Raw genomic sequence first — 16,830 nt, 5'->3', positions numbered from 1 at the left:
TAGGGTACCTTGCGGGTTGGCTCCTCTAAATCTCCTTTGTAGTCTATTCATCTCGTTGTACCTCTCACTCTAAATGATCCTTTTACTATACCGATTACTACTTCACCGCCTATTCATCACCAATCTATTAATGTTGCGGGAATAGGTGAGCACTTGGTGGTTGTCGACAAGGTGGGGTATAGTATTATGGAATCCCGTGTCATGCGGGAGGAAGTCACAAAAAGATCCTCAGGTCCGACTACCTTTCCGATGCAACGAAATTTAGACTTGGAGAATCAGAATCTAGTTGTTCCTTTGGATGGGTCTAAACAAATGGTGGTCATGGACTATTGGGATGAATCTATCCCCATTTTGGAGAACAAGCCTCTTGCCTAAGATTGGTGGCTTCTAGTTTGCGATGGTTTAATTTTTCCTAGTTGCCAATATTGTGTTGAAGGTTTTCTAGAGGTATTTATACTTTTATTTTTCTTATGTTTGTATTGGTTTGGAATTCTCAAGAAATTGCTAGTAAACAAAGTTAGCGGTTCCTTTATAATCTTTGTTAGTACAAGCCTCTTCTTCTGGTTATCATGGAACCTAAGATAAATGGGCATTATGCGAATCTAATTTTTGCCAATATGCTTTATAGCCATTGGGTCCATATTGAGTCTGTTGGAATGAGCGGGAGCATTTGGCTTTTCTAGAATTCTTCTGATATTTCTGTTTTGGTCCTTAAGACGCACTCTCAATTTTTACATGTTATGGTAAACGATCAACTCCACCTCCTATGGTTTTTTACTTCTATTTATGGGAGTCCAAGGGAACAGTTGAGGTTGGGTTTATACACTACTTTACATGAACTGGCTTCTTGCATTTTTGGCCTTTGGTTGCTATATGGGTGTTTCAATGACCATTCTAACCCATTAGAAACTTCTAGTTCAGAAACTTATATTGTGGCTAGATATACTCATTTTCGGCAGTAGATGTCTGATTTGGGTTTATAGTCTCTAGTCCTAAATTTACATGGCGTCGTGATTGTATCTCAAAGTCTTTCAAAGCTGCAAGACTTGATCGTTCAATCTGTAATATTACTTGGCACCATTTATTCTCTTCTGCTACAGTTTTTCATTTGGAGAAGCTTTGTTCTGACAACTGTCTTCAATTAATACAACTCTCTATGACTTCTCCAGTTGGTGTGATACCTAGATTTAGATTCAGGCATATGGTTGCGACATCCCATGTATCAAACCTTTGTTGCGAAAAATTGAAATAATATTATTCTATTATCTATGGCTCTCAGTAACTTCGCTTCTAAACTTGGGGTATGGAAACGGGAGATTTATGGGTGTCTTTATTGTCGCAAGTGACATCTCTTGGCAAGATTAAGGGGAGTTCAAGCCATGTAATACCCGGCTAGACTCCGGCATCGGAATTCCCACCTTCCGGCGGAATCTCCGTTGGAATCCAAAATTCTCGGATGTCGGAGCCTTCTAGAAGGGTAAAATAAATGTTTTCTAAAATATTTTTATATGTTTTATGGTTTTAATGAAGAAATAAATTGATTTTTAAAAGAAAAGACTAAGGAAGGAAAACCCAGGTTCGGCCGCCGAACCTCAAGTTCGGCCGCTGAACATTAGGCTCTTGCGGAAGCACCTTTGGCCCCCGAAGGTGGTCTGGCCAGCCACCTATAAAAGGCCCCTTATCCGAAAATGGGCGAATTTTCTCTCTCTATTTTCGGGCATAGGTGAGATTTCGCCCTTCCATGGTCAATTTGTTATTTTCCTTCAATCTCTTCAAGTTTTTGATGAGTTTTACTTTATTTTGAAGATTTTTAAGCCAAAATCAAAGTTTTAAAGCTTGGAGACCCCCGGAGCTCGTTCCTCCATATCTCCAAGTTTGGGATCGCATCTCCTCTCGATCTTCAAGAGGTAAGTATAGATCCACGTCTTTTATGATGTTTTAAGTAAGTTTTAAGAAGGGGTTAAGGGTTTTGATGCATGTTTAGAGTAGATGTAAATGTTATGGTATATGTATGTTATGTGATGATATGTTGGGGTTTAGGCTAGTTTTATGCCCCTATATGCTTGAAAATGTGTTTATGCATGTTTTAGAATAGTTGGAATAGTGGGTGGCTGGTTATGCAAGGCAGAATCGGGTTCTGCCTTTTGGGAGAGCCCAGGTTCGGCCGCCGAACCTGCCAGAGGAGGCAGTTTAGGTCGCCTAAACTCGCCCCCGAAAGTTTGGACTTTCGGCTCTGGAGGGGAGTTTCGGCCGCCGAACCTACCCCCGAAGGTTGTGACTTTCGGCTCTGGAAGGACCTTCGGCCGCCGAACCCTACCCCCGAAAGTGCCTGACTTTCGAATCTGTAGGGACCTTCGGCCGCCGAACTTGCCGCCGAAAGTCCCCTGCCCAGCCTTCCTTTGCATGTTTTCTAGGCATGTTTTATGATATTTTAGGGGGGGTTCTTGGAGAGTTGTTTAGAGTCATGTTAAAGTTTGTTTGGTCCCTCATTTGAGTCCACCTGTGTAGGATCGAACCCGAGGAACCGAGGAGGCCAACAGTGTTAGCTGTTTCAGAGTCAGCCAGAGGTGAGTAGAACTAAACTATGTTTTAAAGTAAAATGAAATTTTTAGCATGATTCATGCATCACGAATGCCATGATATGTATTAGGTTGTTTTGCATTAGAATTCACGAATATGATGCATTGCATAATATGATTGTTGATGTGGATGGATATTGGATGACCCACTAGCCCTCGGTATGATATGATATGGTATGATAAGCAAGTTCAGGGTTGCCCATGCCACGCGTCCTGGCACCACGTAAGAAAGTCTATCCTGGCATTTTGTTATGATTAAGAGGAAAGAGGGTTATTGGTGACAAGTCCATCCATGATGTGAATTGTTTGTGTTGTGATGCATTTCATGAAAGCACATGTTTAGTGAATTGTTTTATTGTTCTGCTCACTGGGCTTTAGTAGCTCACCCCTCTCCCCTAACCCCCAGGTTTACAGATTCAGGATAGACTGGGAAGTCGTCAAGGTTGAAGGTTGTGTTAAGTGTAATAGTCTAGTAGTGAACATGAAATGTAAAATGATGTCCTGTAAGGTATTGTACAGTAATATAATGAGGATTAGTATTGTGCTTGGCCCTAATGTATGGTTAATCCCTTTTGATACATGATCTTTATGAAATGCCTTTAATGATGTTATATGTTGAACCAGGCTTGACATATGATATGTGGACCCAACTAGAGCATTTGATGAGGGCTCTAGTATGGGATTTTATGTTTACAGTTATGGTGCATGCACAGGTCAAGCTTGGTGTATGAAAAGTTTAAAGTTTTTATGCAAATGCAAGATCATGTATGGGATTTATCAGGTATGACAGGATGTATGTTAGGCTCGCTACGGGTCCCAGCGACCTTAAGTCGATTTGGATCCTAGCGCCGGTAGCGGTCCGGTTTCGGGTCGTTACAGAGTGGTATCAGAGCTTGGGCCTCATGAGTACAGTGTGCTGAGCGAGGATGCTCAGGCCTGTATGGGAGGAAGGAACCCTATATAGGTGGATCAAAGGTATCCCACATTGGAAAGAGGTTGAAAGGGAGAGGGCCTTATAAGCCTATGCCCAAGAAACCCCAGTGGACGCGTTTTGGAAAGACAGGGTAGTAAATCCCTTGACCCAGAAACAAACCCGTGAGGGAAGACAGGGTTTCAATCCCTTGACCCAAAGCGGACAATATTCACTGGTGTGGGCCTAGAGGATGTTACAAACCAAGCTAGCGCTTTCTCCTTATAATGGGTTGCTATGCTTGGAGAAAAAAAACTTTAATGACTTAGAAGAGTTACTAGATCAAGAAGAAATTCTAGTAGTTTTAGAAATCGCGGGAACGATGGATAAGGGAAGGGATCGTAATACCTCTTTCTATCATACTTCTGCTGTCATTAAGGGTGCTAAGAAGAAGGTCCTCGATTTATGGAATGAATATGGTGAATGGTGCTTTGATTAATCATTTCTCTTGGATATGACCTTTAATTTCTTTAAGCAATTATATATAGTTGGGCATGACAGTAATAAGTGATTAGACATACAATCACTTATCCTTCTCTTCTCGACAATGTCAGAGGATATGCCTTTCTACCGTTTACTACTGAGAAAGTAAAGGAGGCGGTATTTGATATAGATCTATATAAAGCACTTGAGCCTAATGTTTTTCAAGCATGCTTTTACAAAAAAATCTTGGCTTTCCTCATATTATTAAGATAGTGCTTAATTTCATGCATAATGGGATTTTGGAGGATAAGTTGGCAAGGATTTTGGTATTTTGATCCCCAAAATTGATCATCCATAGTCCATTACCCAAGTTCAGCTAATCAACCTTTGCAATGTGAGCTTCAAGATCATTACAAAGATGTTAGTGAATCGAATGTGAAAAATTCTTCCTTTTCTAATCCCTGGGAACCAAAGCAGTTTTATACCTAAGCGTCAATTACATGATAATGTAGTTGTTCTTCATATGGTAGTATATTCTATGCATTATAGGCGTATTGGTCAAGGGTGGATGATTTTGAAGATAGACTTGGAGAAAGCTTATGATCCTTTGATGTTACTTTATGATAGATTGTCTGCGACAAGCCAATTTTCCTGAGTCGTGGGTAGATCGAATCAATACATGCCTTCAAGCTGTTTCTATGAAAGTATTGTGGAATGGTTTATGTGACAGTTTCATACCAACAAGAGGGGTCCGTCAGGGTGACCCTTTATCTCTTGCTTTATTTGCCATTGCAATGGAAAGACGAAATTATTGTATAAAGTGGGCTGTAGAATCGAGTGATTGGAATCCCATTAAGATTTCTCGTAGAGATCTTGAAATCTCACATCTTTTCTTTGCGAATGATTTATTTCTTTGTGAATGATTTATTACTTTTTACGGAAGCTTCTGTGGACCAGATTGATGTAATTAAATAGTGCTTAGATACTTTCAGTACTACATCGGGTCAAAAAATTAATATTAATAAGTCATACCTTTTTTTCTCAACTAATGTAGATTCTGTCTTAAAACAGGATATTTGTTCTATGGCAGGGATGAAATGCACAGATGAAATTGATATGTAGTTGGGAGTTCCAATGATTTAAGGACTCATGGCCAATGCTTTATTCTATCCTTTGTTGGAGAAGGTTGACTCTCATTTGGCGGGATGAAAATCCAATATGTTGTCTTTCTATAGTCGGGTGACTATTGCAAAATCGGCTCTTTTTATTTTGCCTAATCATTTAATGCAAGTAATGTATCTTCACAAATCAGTATGTGAGGAATTTGATAAGAAATTTGGGAGTTCATATGGGGAGATCAACATGCTAATAAGAGAGTTCACCTAGTTAATTGGCATCAGGTAACTCTACCGTAGATTATGATGGGCTATGCATTTGTACATGTAGAAAGATGAATATGGCATTTCTCGTGAAACTTGGGTGGCGTCTTTTCAAGGAAAAGGATGCCTTCTGGTCAAATATAGAGGTAAGTACTTTGTAAGAACTGCTAGCCTGGATGCTTTTGTCTCAAAATTACATGCTTCTACTTTATGGCGAGGGTTCATGGATAGTGCGAATTTACTGCGAAGAGGATGTTTTATTTCAATTAGGAATGGATACCTTACTAGCTTTTAGAATTATACGTGGATTAGTGATTGTCCACTATCCCTTTTTAGTATTGTGGCAGTCTCGAATACTTTAATTGATGTTACAGCAACTCAGATGTGGACTGATTCAGGTTAGCTATGGCATAATTTTGCTCCTTTTTTACCCGTTCATATTTGCAAACAACTAGAAGATATTAGAGTGGATCCAACTGTGAACTTGATTGATCAAAGAACTTGGAAGGATACATTTATAGGGTTGTTTTTTGTCAAAATTGCATTTCTACGATAAAAACTTCCAATAGGAGTTGCACCTAATAAAATATGGAATCTTCTTTGGTAGTACGTGTTGCCTAAAAAATTTGATCTTTTCTTTAGTTATTTTTTCTTAGTAAGCTTATGACTAATGGGGAGAGATTCCTCCGTGGGTTTACTGATGAGTCACGATATTTTTTGTGTGGTTGGCTAACTGAGGATGTGGTTCATTTGTTTAAAGAATGTTATAAAGCTCGTGAAGTTTAAGAATGAGTGTGGGAATCCAATACTTTGAATAATTTTTATGATATGGACTTTGAAGAAATATTTCTCAACATCTTCTTTTTAGATCTTGAGTATTACGTTGTGGTTTTTATGATAATGGCGTAATGAGGTTATTTTTAAGGTTGTTGAGTTATAAGTTCATAGTAACTTGAACCAGTTGAGAACTTATATTTGCATTAATGAAACCGTTTGGGCTACATCCCCTTCTTGTGATCCTGGTAAGATGGTATTAGTTATGGCTTGAAAGCCTCCATGTGATGGATATGTGAAATTAAACACGGATGAAGATGCTAAAGGTAATTCAGGAGATGGCGGAGGAGGTAGAGTACTGAGGGATAGCAAGTGATTCTAGTTAGAAGGCTTTATGGTATGATTGGGAATTTGTAATTCTATGTATGCTAAGCTTAATGCATTTCTTCGTGGGTTGGAGTTAATTTGGATTCGCGGATATAGGCGTGTGGTGGTGGAAATGAATTCCAAGTCTGCATTGGCTTTAATTTTGAATGAATATTCTCAAGAGAACCTCTGTTTTTTCAACTTTCTGGCCCAATGTTGTAAATTGTTTAACCAGTCTTGAAAAGTTTGATTGCAACATTATTATCATAAAGTGCATAAGGTGATAGATAACTTGTAAATGTTGCGGTGAATAATTCTTTATCGGTGGAATATCTACCTAATTCATCTAGATTTGTGTTTAATTTCATGATTTGGGATATACAAGGACTATCTATACCTCGAATGATTCTTGTACGGCGGTCTTCTTTCTATTTTTTAGTTTTACACTTCTTTTATATATATATATATAAAAAAAAAAGTAAAATATTGAATAGACTAAAATTTATAATTAATCTTTTATTGTTACCATTTTTTTTTCTCTATTTTTTACCATATAGAGTAATGATATAGTGATAAACATAACAGAAGAGATATTTTAATTGAACTTTCAAAATTTGATGAACTATTTAGACTTTGTTTGTTTGGAAAAAATAAATTACATTTGAAAAATATTTTTCATAGATAATATTTTCTATTAAAAATATTAACAAAAATAATTTATTTTACATTATCTAATTTTAATTTAAAAAGTAAAATACTAACAAATATATATAGTTCTTAATAAAATTTTTAAAATATAAAAAATAATTTTTTTAAAAGATAAAGTTATTTTTAAAAAATAAATTAATATTTTTTTAATTAAAAAATATTTTTCTTTAACTAAATTTTTTGAGTGTATCCAAATGAATATAAAAACTATTTTCCTGTAAAACATATAGAGTTTTAATTTTTATTTATTTGTGAAAAAAAGTTTGTATTTCAAAAATATTTTTCATAGAAAATAGTTTTTATAATAAAATAACTTATTTTTCATCATTAAATTTTAATTTAAAAAATAAATTTATATATAAAAATTTTAATAATATTTTTAAAGTATGAAAAATAATTTAATTTTTTCTTTAACTAGAAAATATTTTATATTTCCTAAATTTTTTAAATATTTTAGACATTAAAAATATGAAAAATATTTATTTTTATAAAAGTATAAAATTTTATTTTGTTTTACTAACTAATTATTTTTGTGAACTACATTGATTAAATAGTATTTTTTTTTAAAATAATTGCAAAATGCATGAAAAGATTTAAGCTTGTGTAATGGAAGTAAAAGTGATGAACTAAATTGTTTAATATTTAAAATGCAGAGATGAACTTACTATTAATAACAAATTTATAGCTAAAAAATAAATTTACCTAATTAATATAACATATCTAAGGATTTATTATTATAAATACTAATTTGTATTACTTTTTAAAAAAAAATTGCAAAAAATGAAAAATTAATGTAATTAAATGAAACAAATATCATATTATATGTATAAAAATAAAAAAATATATATATGTGACAGTATGTGAATGCCGGTTGTTTTTTCTTTGAAGGGGCATATTTTTTTATTTAAAAACAATGGAGAAAATAAATTTCCCTATACAGATGAATCATGCTGACTTGAAAAGTATTCCCCAAGTTGCGGATGAAACTACCTGCTTGAGTCTTTTTGGGTCAAGTCTTATTTTTCTTTTTTATAAAATAAGAAAAAATATAAAAAAAAATTATTTTATACTTTATTAATTTTTCATTTTAAATTTATAATTACTATTTTTAATGGTTTTAATGTAAGGAGTTTCTAGATTTGTAAGAAGATTCAAAAGAATGATTCTTTGAATATTATGATTTAGTATTTCTATACTGTTAAATTATATTTTAGCCAAAAATTCCAAATTGCTGGTTTGATTCGCTACTGGGATAAAGACTTTTCCAACTCATCATACTTCACCCCCTTATACCAAAACTTAAATTCCCCTATTCCTTTCATTGGGAAATAAAAAAAATAAAATAAAATTATTACACTCCACCTGTATTCAACTAACTAATAGAATAACATCAATCATTCAATATAGATTCAATGAATATAAAGTGATTAATTTTAATTTTAATTTTAATTTATTATTTATTCATCAATAATATATTTTTAAATGCGTATTTAATTAACGCACGACGCTCACGTTTGTCTCTTAATTTTTTTTTAATGCAAAGATTAAGAATATAATGTTAATTATTGTTAACTAATTAGGGATTCTGGCAACCAGAATTGACCGATGACTCTCAGGTATTGGATAAAATTTTTATAATTAAATTGAATTAAAAAAAAAATCTTTGCATACCAAATATTATCGAAAAAAAATATTATTTTTATTAAGAAAATGGAAACAGCACCAATCTTCTTCTCATAGCCTACTCATGAAAAATTGAGCTGTGAATTCATTGGAACCATTCAACATCGCTATCAATTTGGAAAATTTTGAAAAGGATTTAATCTAGGATAAGCAGGTCTCCAGTTCTGAAATTTTATGATAGTGAAACTTATTTTTTTTAAAAAAATTAAATTCTAAAATTCTAAAAAAAATTTAATTTTTCTCAACATTAAAATTCAATTATAATTCAATCAATTTCAGTTTTATAAAAAACGTATACGTTATTATTATTGATATGAGAGTCAAAATTAATAAAAATAGACTTAATTCACACCAAAATTTATTATAATTAAGATTTTTATATTTTCATAAAGAAAATATTAATTATTTTTAAAATTATTAAAATTTTAATACATTAAAAGTTACTTAATCTTAATAATATATAATCGTTTTATTACAATTTATTAATAAAAAATTTGTTTAGTATTTATTTATATCTGTGCAACTCAGGTATTCTCCTCTCTTTTTCTTCATCTCTTTATCTTCCCTCTTTTTATTTCACTCTTTTTTACCTCACAGCCACCAGAGACTTCCTTACCTGAGTTGGAGACTAATGAGTTTTTAAAAGATTATACTATTATTCCTCTTTATTTATTTATTTATTTATTTATTTCATGCAGTTCAAAGTTTCGTGCACATCAATTTCAAACGCTTTAAATTTTCTTTATTTATATTATTTCTTTATTGAAATTATCAAAATTTCTGTTAAATAATTGTTGGAATGAGGGCAAAAGGCCAAATAAAGAAGAATAGATGTGAACTTTCAGTTAAAAAAAAAAAAACAATTAGCACGTATCTGAATGAAAGTAAATCTCAAAATACAAAAGCAACGGTCGGATACGGCGTAACTTTGATTTGTTTTTTTCATGGACAAACTTTGAAAGTTATAAATTATAAATATAAATTACAAAATAAATTTTATAATTTTTTAAATATATATTAAATTCTCTATCTCTTAATATTTATTTTTTTTATATTATCGATTATATAATTCTATTTTATTTTATTTTATTTTTAAGATATTTTTAAAATATTTTTAATATTTAATAAAATTTAATATTTTTAAAATAGATATAATTAAAAATAATAATAATTTACTTTTTTATAAAAAAATAAATTAAAAAAAATAAATAAAAATATTCATATAGAAATGAATTTCGATGCGATGGATTTAAAATTGAATTAAATTAAATAAATTAAAAAATAAAATTTTAATATTTATAAAAATAGAATCAAATCGATTTTGATAAAAATCAAATTGATTTTGATAAAAATCAAATGAAATTGAACTGATCTGATTCAGTTCGATTCGATTTAGTTTGATCGGTTTGAATTTTTAATAAATTTTTTATTCTTTACACTTTATTTTTAATATTTTAAAATTTAATTAAAATATTTTGATTTCATCTAATCTCTATATATTAAAAGTAATATATTCGATTCAGTTTAATTTTTTTATTTTTTCTAATTAAAATCGAATCGAACTGAAATAAATAAAAAATTAAATTGAATTTTTAAATTAATTCAGTTCGATCAATTTTTTTAATTTAAATCTAATATTGGTCGCTTTAATCATATACTAATAAATCAATTAATATTTAAAAAATAAAAGTAACTTATATTTTGAAATGGATTTAAAAATGAGATATGTTTATACCTTGCTGCGAGAAGGGAGTGTGCGTATATGTATAACAGTAATCTCTTGAATCTTCCTAAAACGTTCTCATGATTTATAAAAATATTATATTTTATTCAGTTATTTAGTATATTTAATTTTATTTTTTGTAATAGTTTATTGTTGTATTTAATAGTTTTAAATATTAAATGTCTATTTGATTTTGTTCATAATTACTCAATATTGAGAAAATATGTTGGTGATTTAGATAAAATAATAAATTATGCATGAATGATAATGAATAGTTTGAAATTTAGTATTGTTGTTATTGAGAAATATTTTATTATTTTTTAAATATAAACTAATTTTATATATCAAAATAATATTAACTCATATTTAATTATAATTATATGATATATTTAATTTTAAAAATAATAATAATCTAACAGTTAAATATATAATCGATAGTTTTAATAGTAAATAGATTTTATTTTGTATTAGTAATTATAAAATTTTTATAATAAATATATTATTTAATTATTATTTAATCGATAGTTGGTGTCCAGGTGTATAGTTTCTTTAGATTTTTTTGGATTCAATTTTGGTTGTTGAGATTTCTTTTGAATCTTGATCGGTGAGAGGAAGTTTTGATTTTTTATTTTTTTTTAAATGAGATTTTTTTATTTTATTTTCTTAATTGATGGTAATTTCATCTCTGTATATTGAAAGAAATATTGCATATTGACAATGATTGATAGTAATTTTATCTCTGTACGTTAGAAGAAATATTGGATGTTGACAATGATAATTTAGAACGGTATCGTTATGTTGAATAATCAATACCGACTCTGTTTTGTTGCCTTTTTACTATGCAAAATTTGTGATTTAACCCTTTTGGTATTTATTATTTGAGAAATTACATATAATTAGCATTATAATTCCTGTGTTAATTTTTCCTTATAGTGAAGATGGTGGCGATGCCAATGGTGTTCAAGTGGTGTTATGAGTTGGGCTTTTGCTGTTGGATTAATAACTTTTATGCTTATTCCTATTTTCAAAATATTTACTTAAATTCAATCCATCATAAATAATTTTAAGACATAAATAAGTAAATTTTATTATAAAAAAATCACATCATGGCCCACTGAATTTTTAATATAATTAATTTGGGATAATAAAAAAATTATTATTACTAGTTTTTTTGAAATAATTTGCTAAAAGTTAATTTATGTATATTTATTTTATTTTATTTTTATTAGTTAAATAATTGATTTTTTGAAATAATAATAGTATCACTTTTTCAGAGATCGGCTCACCCTTACACATCAATCTCAATCATACGTAGACAGCCCTATTGAAAAATATAAGGCTCATTTCTATTATATCTATAATTCATAATCCTATATAAGAGTATAAAATTTATTCTTCTATATGTCTAAATAGGATAAATATTTTTATTTATCTATTATTTTTAAATTAAATAAAATTTTTAATTAGATTATAATTAAAGAGTCTAACTCCTAAATAGGAATAATATTTGTATACCAAATATTATCTGAATTTTCTTGCATCGAAAAAAAAAATTTTATCAAGAAAATGGACACAGCACCAATCTTCTTCTCATAGCCTACTCATGAAAAATTGAGCTGTGAATTCATTGGAACCATTCAACATCGCTATCAATTTGGAAAATTTTGAAAAGGATTTAATCTAGGAATTGAGCTGTGAATTCTCATTTTAAAAAAAATACAAAGCTGCAGCAACAGTGGAAATTCGGAATGTACCCTAATGGATTTCTCCTTCGGCTTATTTATTTTTATATTTATTATTAAATTTTTATACTTTTATAAATTCTATAAACCATTCAACATGGCAATCAATTTGGAACCATTCAACATGGCAATCAATCTTCTTCTCATAGCCTACTCATGAAAAATTGAGCTGTGAATTCATTGGAACCATTCAACATGGCAATCAATTTGGAAAATTTTGATAGGAGCTAACCTAGTATAGGCAGGTCTCCTGTTCTAAAATTTTATGATAGTGAAATTTATTTTTTCTAAAAAATTAAATTATAAAATGTAAAAAAATTTCAATTCTCTCCATATTACAATTCAATTAAACTGCTTCCAGTTTGAAAAATTTAAAATGAAAACGTAGACATTATTATTATCGATACGAAAGTTAAAATTGATAAAAATAGATCTAATTTATCTTAAAAATTTTAATTTCAAACATTAATAAAAAAATAAATTTTACTCAAATAAATGCTTGATTGAAACTAGAGAGAAACAATAATTTTTTTTTTAATTTTAGTGATTAAAATTAAATAAATTATTATTAAAAAATTAAATAAATTTATTATTTATAAAAATTTAAGTGTGAATTTTTTAAGAAATCATTTCATTGTATTTGAATTTATTTAATATCTGAACAATAGTTTGAAAATAAATTTGACAAAAAAAATTAACATTTTTAATTACTGCGGGAAACTTAAGGATACATTTAAACTTTTACCTGTTTTTTTTAAGTACAATTTTAGAAAAAGTAAGTTTTAAAAAATGGAGAATAAAAGGGGTAATTTGTGTTTTCTGCAGCACGTGATAATTTTATTAAAAATTATCATAATTTTTAAAATTTTTTAATATTATTTTCAGGCCATCTCCAAATCTATTTTCACAATTTTTTGCATCATTTTGATGCTTTACATCAAAACGGTGCAATATTAACTCCAATCTTCTACACTATTTTTAATACCAAAAAGAATATTTTATTTATATTATTTTTTCTCTTTAATATTATATTATTTATTTTACTTTAATTTTATTTATTTATATTATTTTATATAATATATTATAAATAAATTAATTTATTATAAATATTATTTATAATTGTGAATATATTAATTTAAATTAAATTTTAATAATTATAAAAATATAAAATAAATTAAAAATATAATAAATTATAAGAGTGAAAAAAAATTAAACTTAAATAAAATTATAAGAGTGAAAAAAATTATGAATTATATTATAATTTAAAAAAATAAAAAAAATAAAATTTTAATTATATTATAAATTAAAAAAAAAAAATAACGCTATTACACTGTCACGCCATATTTGGCGTGACACTGTAGCGAGCGCCATTTTAGCGCTGCATTGGAAGGCGGTCTCCAACGCTAAAATAGAATTTGGCGCAGCGTTGAAGGTGGTCTCAAGAGTGAAATATTGGGTTGAAATAGAAATTAATTATGAAATTTAGTTAGATTTGATTTTAATTTAAAAAAATTAATTATTTTTATTTAATTTAATTTTTATAAAAAAATTTAATAAAATTAAATCGAACTAATTAAATAATAATATTATATAATTTTAATAATATAAAAAAACTAAAATTTAAATAAAATAAAATTATTTTAATTAAATTTCAGAGCATTAAAAATAAAAAATAAAAAATAAAAAATAAAAATATGATTAAAAGTCTAACCCATACAAATAAAATTAAATCGAATTTAATCTATTCAATTTAAATTGATTATTTCTTAAATTAATTTAATTTTTATAAATATTTAAATTTAAAATTTTAATTTATAACTTGATCATCACTGTACACTATTAAATTTTTGGGCCGATAAATATGAACGTGCAGCTATTCACAGGTTTAGCATATCAAAATTTCAGTTCTACTCTTTCAATTTTTAATTCTCATCGAAAAAAAAAACCTACGACAATATTAAAAATTCGGGATGTACCTCTAATGGATTTCTCCTTCGGCTTATTTATTTTTATATTTATTATTAAATTTTTATCCTATTGGGTTGAAATTTATATTTATTTATTATTATTAAATTTATATTTATTATTAAATTTTTATCCTATTGGGATGTACCTCTAAATTTTTATCCTATTGGGTTGAAATTTTTATCCTATTGGGTTGAAATTTTTATCTTATTTAAATTTATATTTATTATTAAAATTTTTTAATACTATTTTCAAGAGTGTGTAATATTGGGTTGAAATAGAAATTAATTATGAAATTTAGTTAGATTTGATTTTAATTTAAAAAAATTAATTATTTTTATTTAATTTAATTTTTATAAAAAAAATAATAAAATTAAACCGAACTAATTAAATAATAATATTATATAATTTTGATAATATAGAAAAAATTAAAATTTAAATAAAATTTAATAATTTTAATTAAATTTCAGAGCATTAAAAATTAAAAATAAAAAATAAAAATATGATTAAAAGTCTAACCCATGCAAATAAAATTAAATCGAATTTAATTTATTCAATTTAAATTGATTAAATTAATTTAATTTTTGTAAATATTTAAATTTAAAATTTTAATTTATAACTTGATGATCACTGTATACTATTAAATTTTTGAATCGATAAATACAAATTTGTAGCTATTCACAGATTTAACATAATAAAATTTTAATTCTATTCTTTAAATTTCTAATTCTCATTTTAAAAAAAATACAAAGCTGCAGCAACAGTGGAAATTCGGAATGTACCCTAATGGATTTCTCCTTCGGCTTATTTATTTTTATATTTATTATTAAATTTTTATACTTTTATAAATTCTATAAACCATTCAACATGGCAATCAATTTGGAACCATTCAACATGGCAATCAATTTGGAACCATTCAACATGGCAATCAATCTTCTTCTCATAGCCTACTCATGAAAAATTGAGCTGTGAATTCATTGGAACCATTCAACATGGCAATCAATTTGGAAAATTTTGATAGGAGCTAACCTAGTATAGGCAGGTCTCCTGTTCTAAAATTTTATGATAGTGAAATTTATTTTTTCTAAAAAATTAAATTATAAAATGTAAAAAAAATTCAATTCTCTCCATATTACAATTCAATTAAACTGCTTCCAGTTTGAAAAATTTAAAATGAAAACGTAGACATTATTATTATCGATACGAAAGTTAAAATTGATAAAAATAGATCTAATTTATCTTAAAAATTTTAATTTCAAACATTAATAAAAAAATAAATTTTACTCAAATAAATGCTTGATTGAAACTAGAGAGAAACAATAATTTTTTTTTTTTAATTTTAGTGATTAAAATTAAATAAATTATTATTAAAAAATTAAATAAATTTATTATTTATAAAAATTTAAGTGTGAATTTTTTAAGAAATCATTTCATTGTATTTGAATTTATTTAATATCTGAACAATAGTTTGAAAATAAATTTGACAAAAAAAATTAACATTTTTAATTACTGCGGGAAACTTAAGGATACATTTAAACTTTTACCTGTTTTTTTTTTTTTTTTAAGTACAATTTTAGAAAAAGTAAGTTTTAAAAAATGGAGAATAAAAGGGGTAATTTGTGTTTTCTGCAGCACGTGATAATTTTATTAAAAATTATCATAATTTTTAAAAATTTTTAATATTATTTTCAGGCCATCTCCAAATCTATGCACAATTGTTTGCATCATTTTGATGCTTTACATCAAAACGGTGCAATATTAACTCCAATCTTCTGCACTATTTTTAATACCAAAAAGAATATTTTATTTATATTATTTTTTCTCTTTAATATTATATTATTTATTTTACTTTAATTTTATTTATTTATATTATTTTATATAATATATTATAAATAAATTAATTTATTATAAATATTATTTATAATTGTGAATATATTAATTTAAATTAAATTTTAATAATTATAAAAATATAAAATAAATTAAAAATATAATAAATTATAAGAGTGAAAAAAAATTAAACTTAAATAAAATTATAAGAGTGAAAAAAATTATGAATTATATTATAATTTAAAAAAATAAAAAAAATAAAATTTTAATTATATTATAAATTAAAAAAAAAAAAAGAAAAATAACGCTATTACACTGTCACGCCATATTTGGCGTGACACTGTAGCGAGCGCCATTTTAGCGCTGCATTGGAAGGCCGTCTCCAACGCTAAAATAGAATTTGGAGCAGCGTTGGAGGTGGTCTCAAGAGTGTGAAATATTGGGTTGAAATAGAAATTAATTATGAAATTTAGTTAGATTTGATTTTAATTTAAAAAAATTAATTATTTTTATTTAATTTAATTTTTATAAAAAAATTTAATAAAATTAAACCGAACTAATTAAATAATAATATTATATAATTTTAATAATATAAAAAAACTAAAATTTAAATAAAATAAAATTATTTTAATTAAATTTCAGAGCATTAAAAATTAAAAATAAAAAATAAAAAATAAAAATATGATTAAAA

Source organism: Manihot esculenta, chromosome 16 (assembly GCF_001659605.2).
Source record: "Manihot esculenta cultivar AM560-2 chromosome 16, M.esculenta_v8, whole genome shotgun sequence".
Lineage (NCBI taxonomy): Eukaryota > Viridiplantae > Streptophyta > Magnoliopsida > Malpighiales > Euphorbiaceae > Manihot > Manihot esculenta.
The sequence above is the reverse complement of the archived record's forward strand: the minus strand, read 5'-3'. Positions refer to the sequence as shown.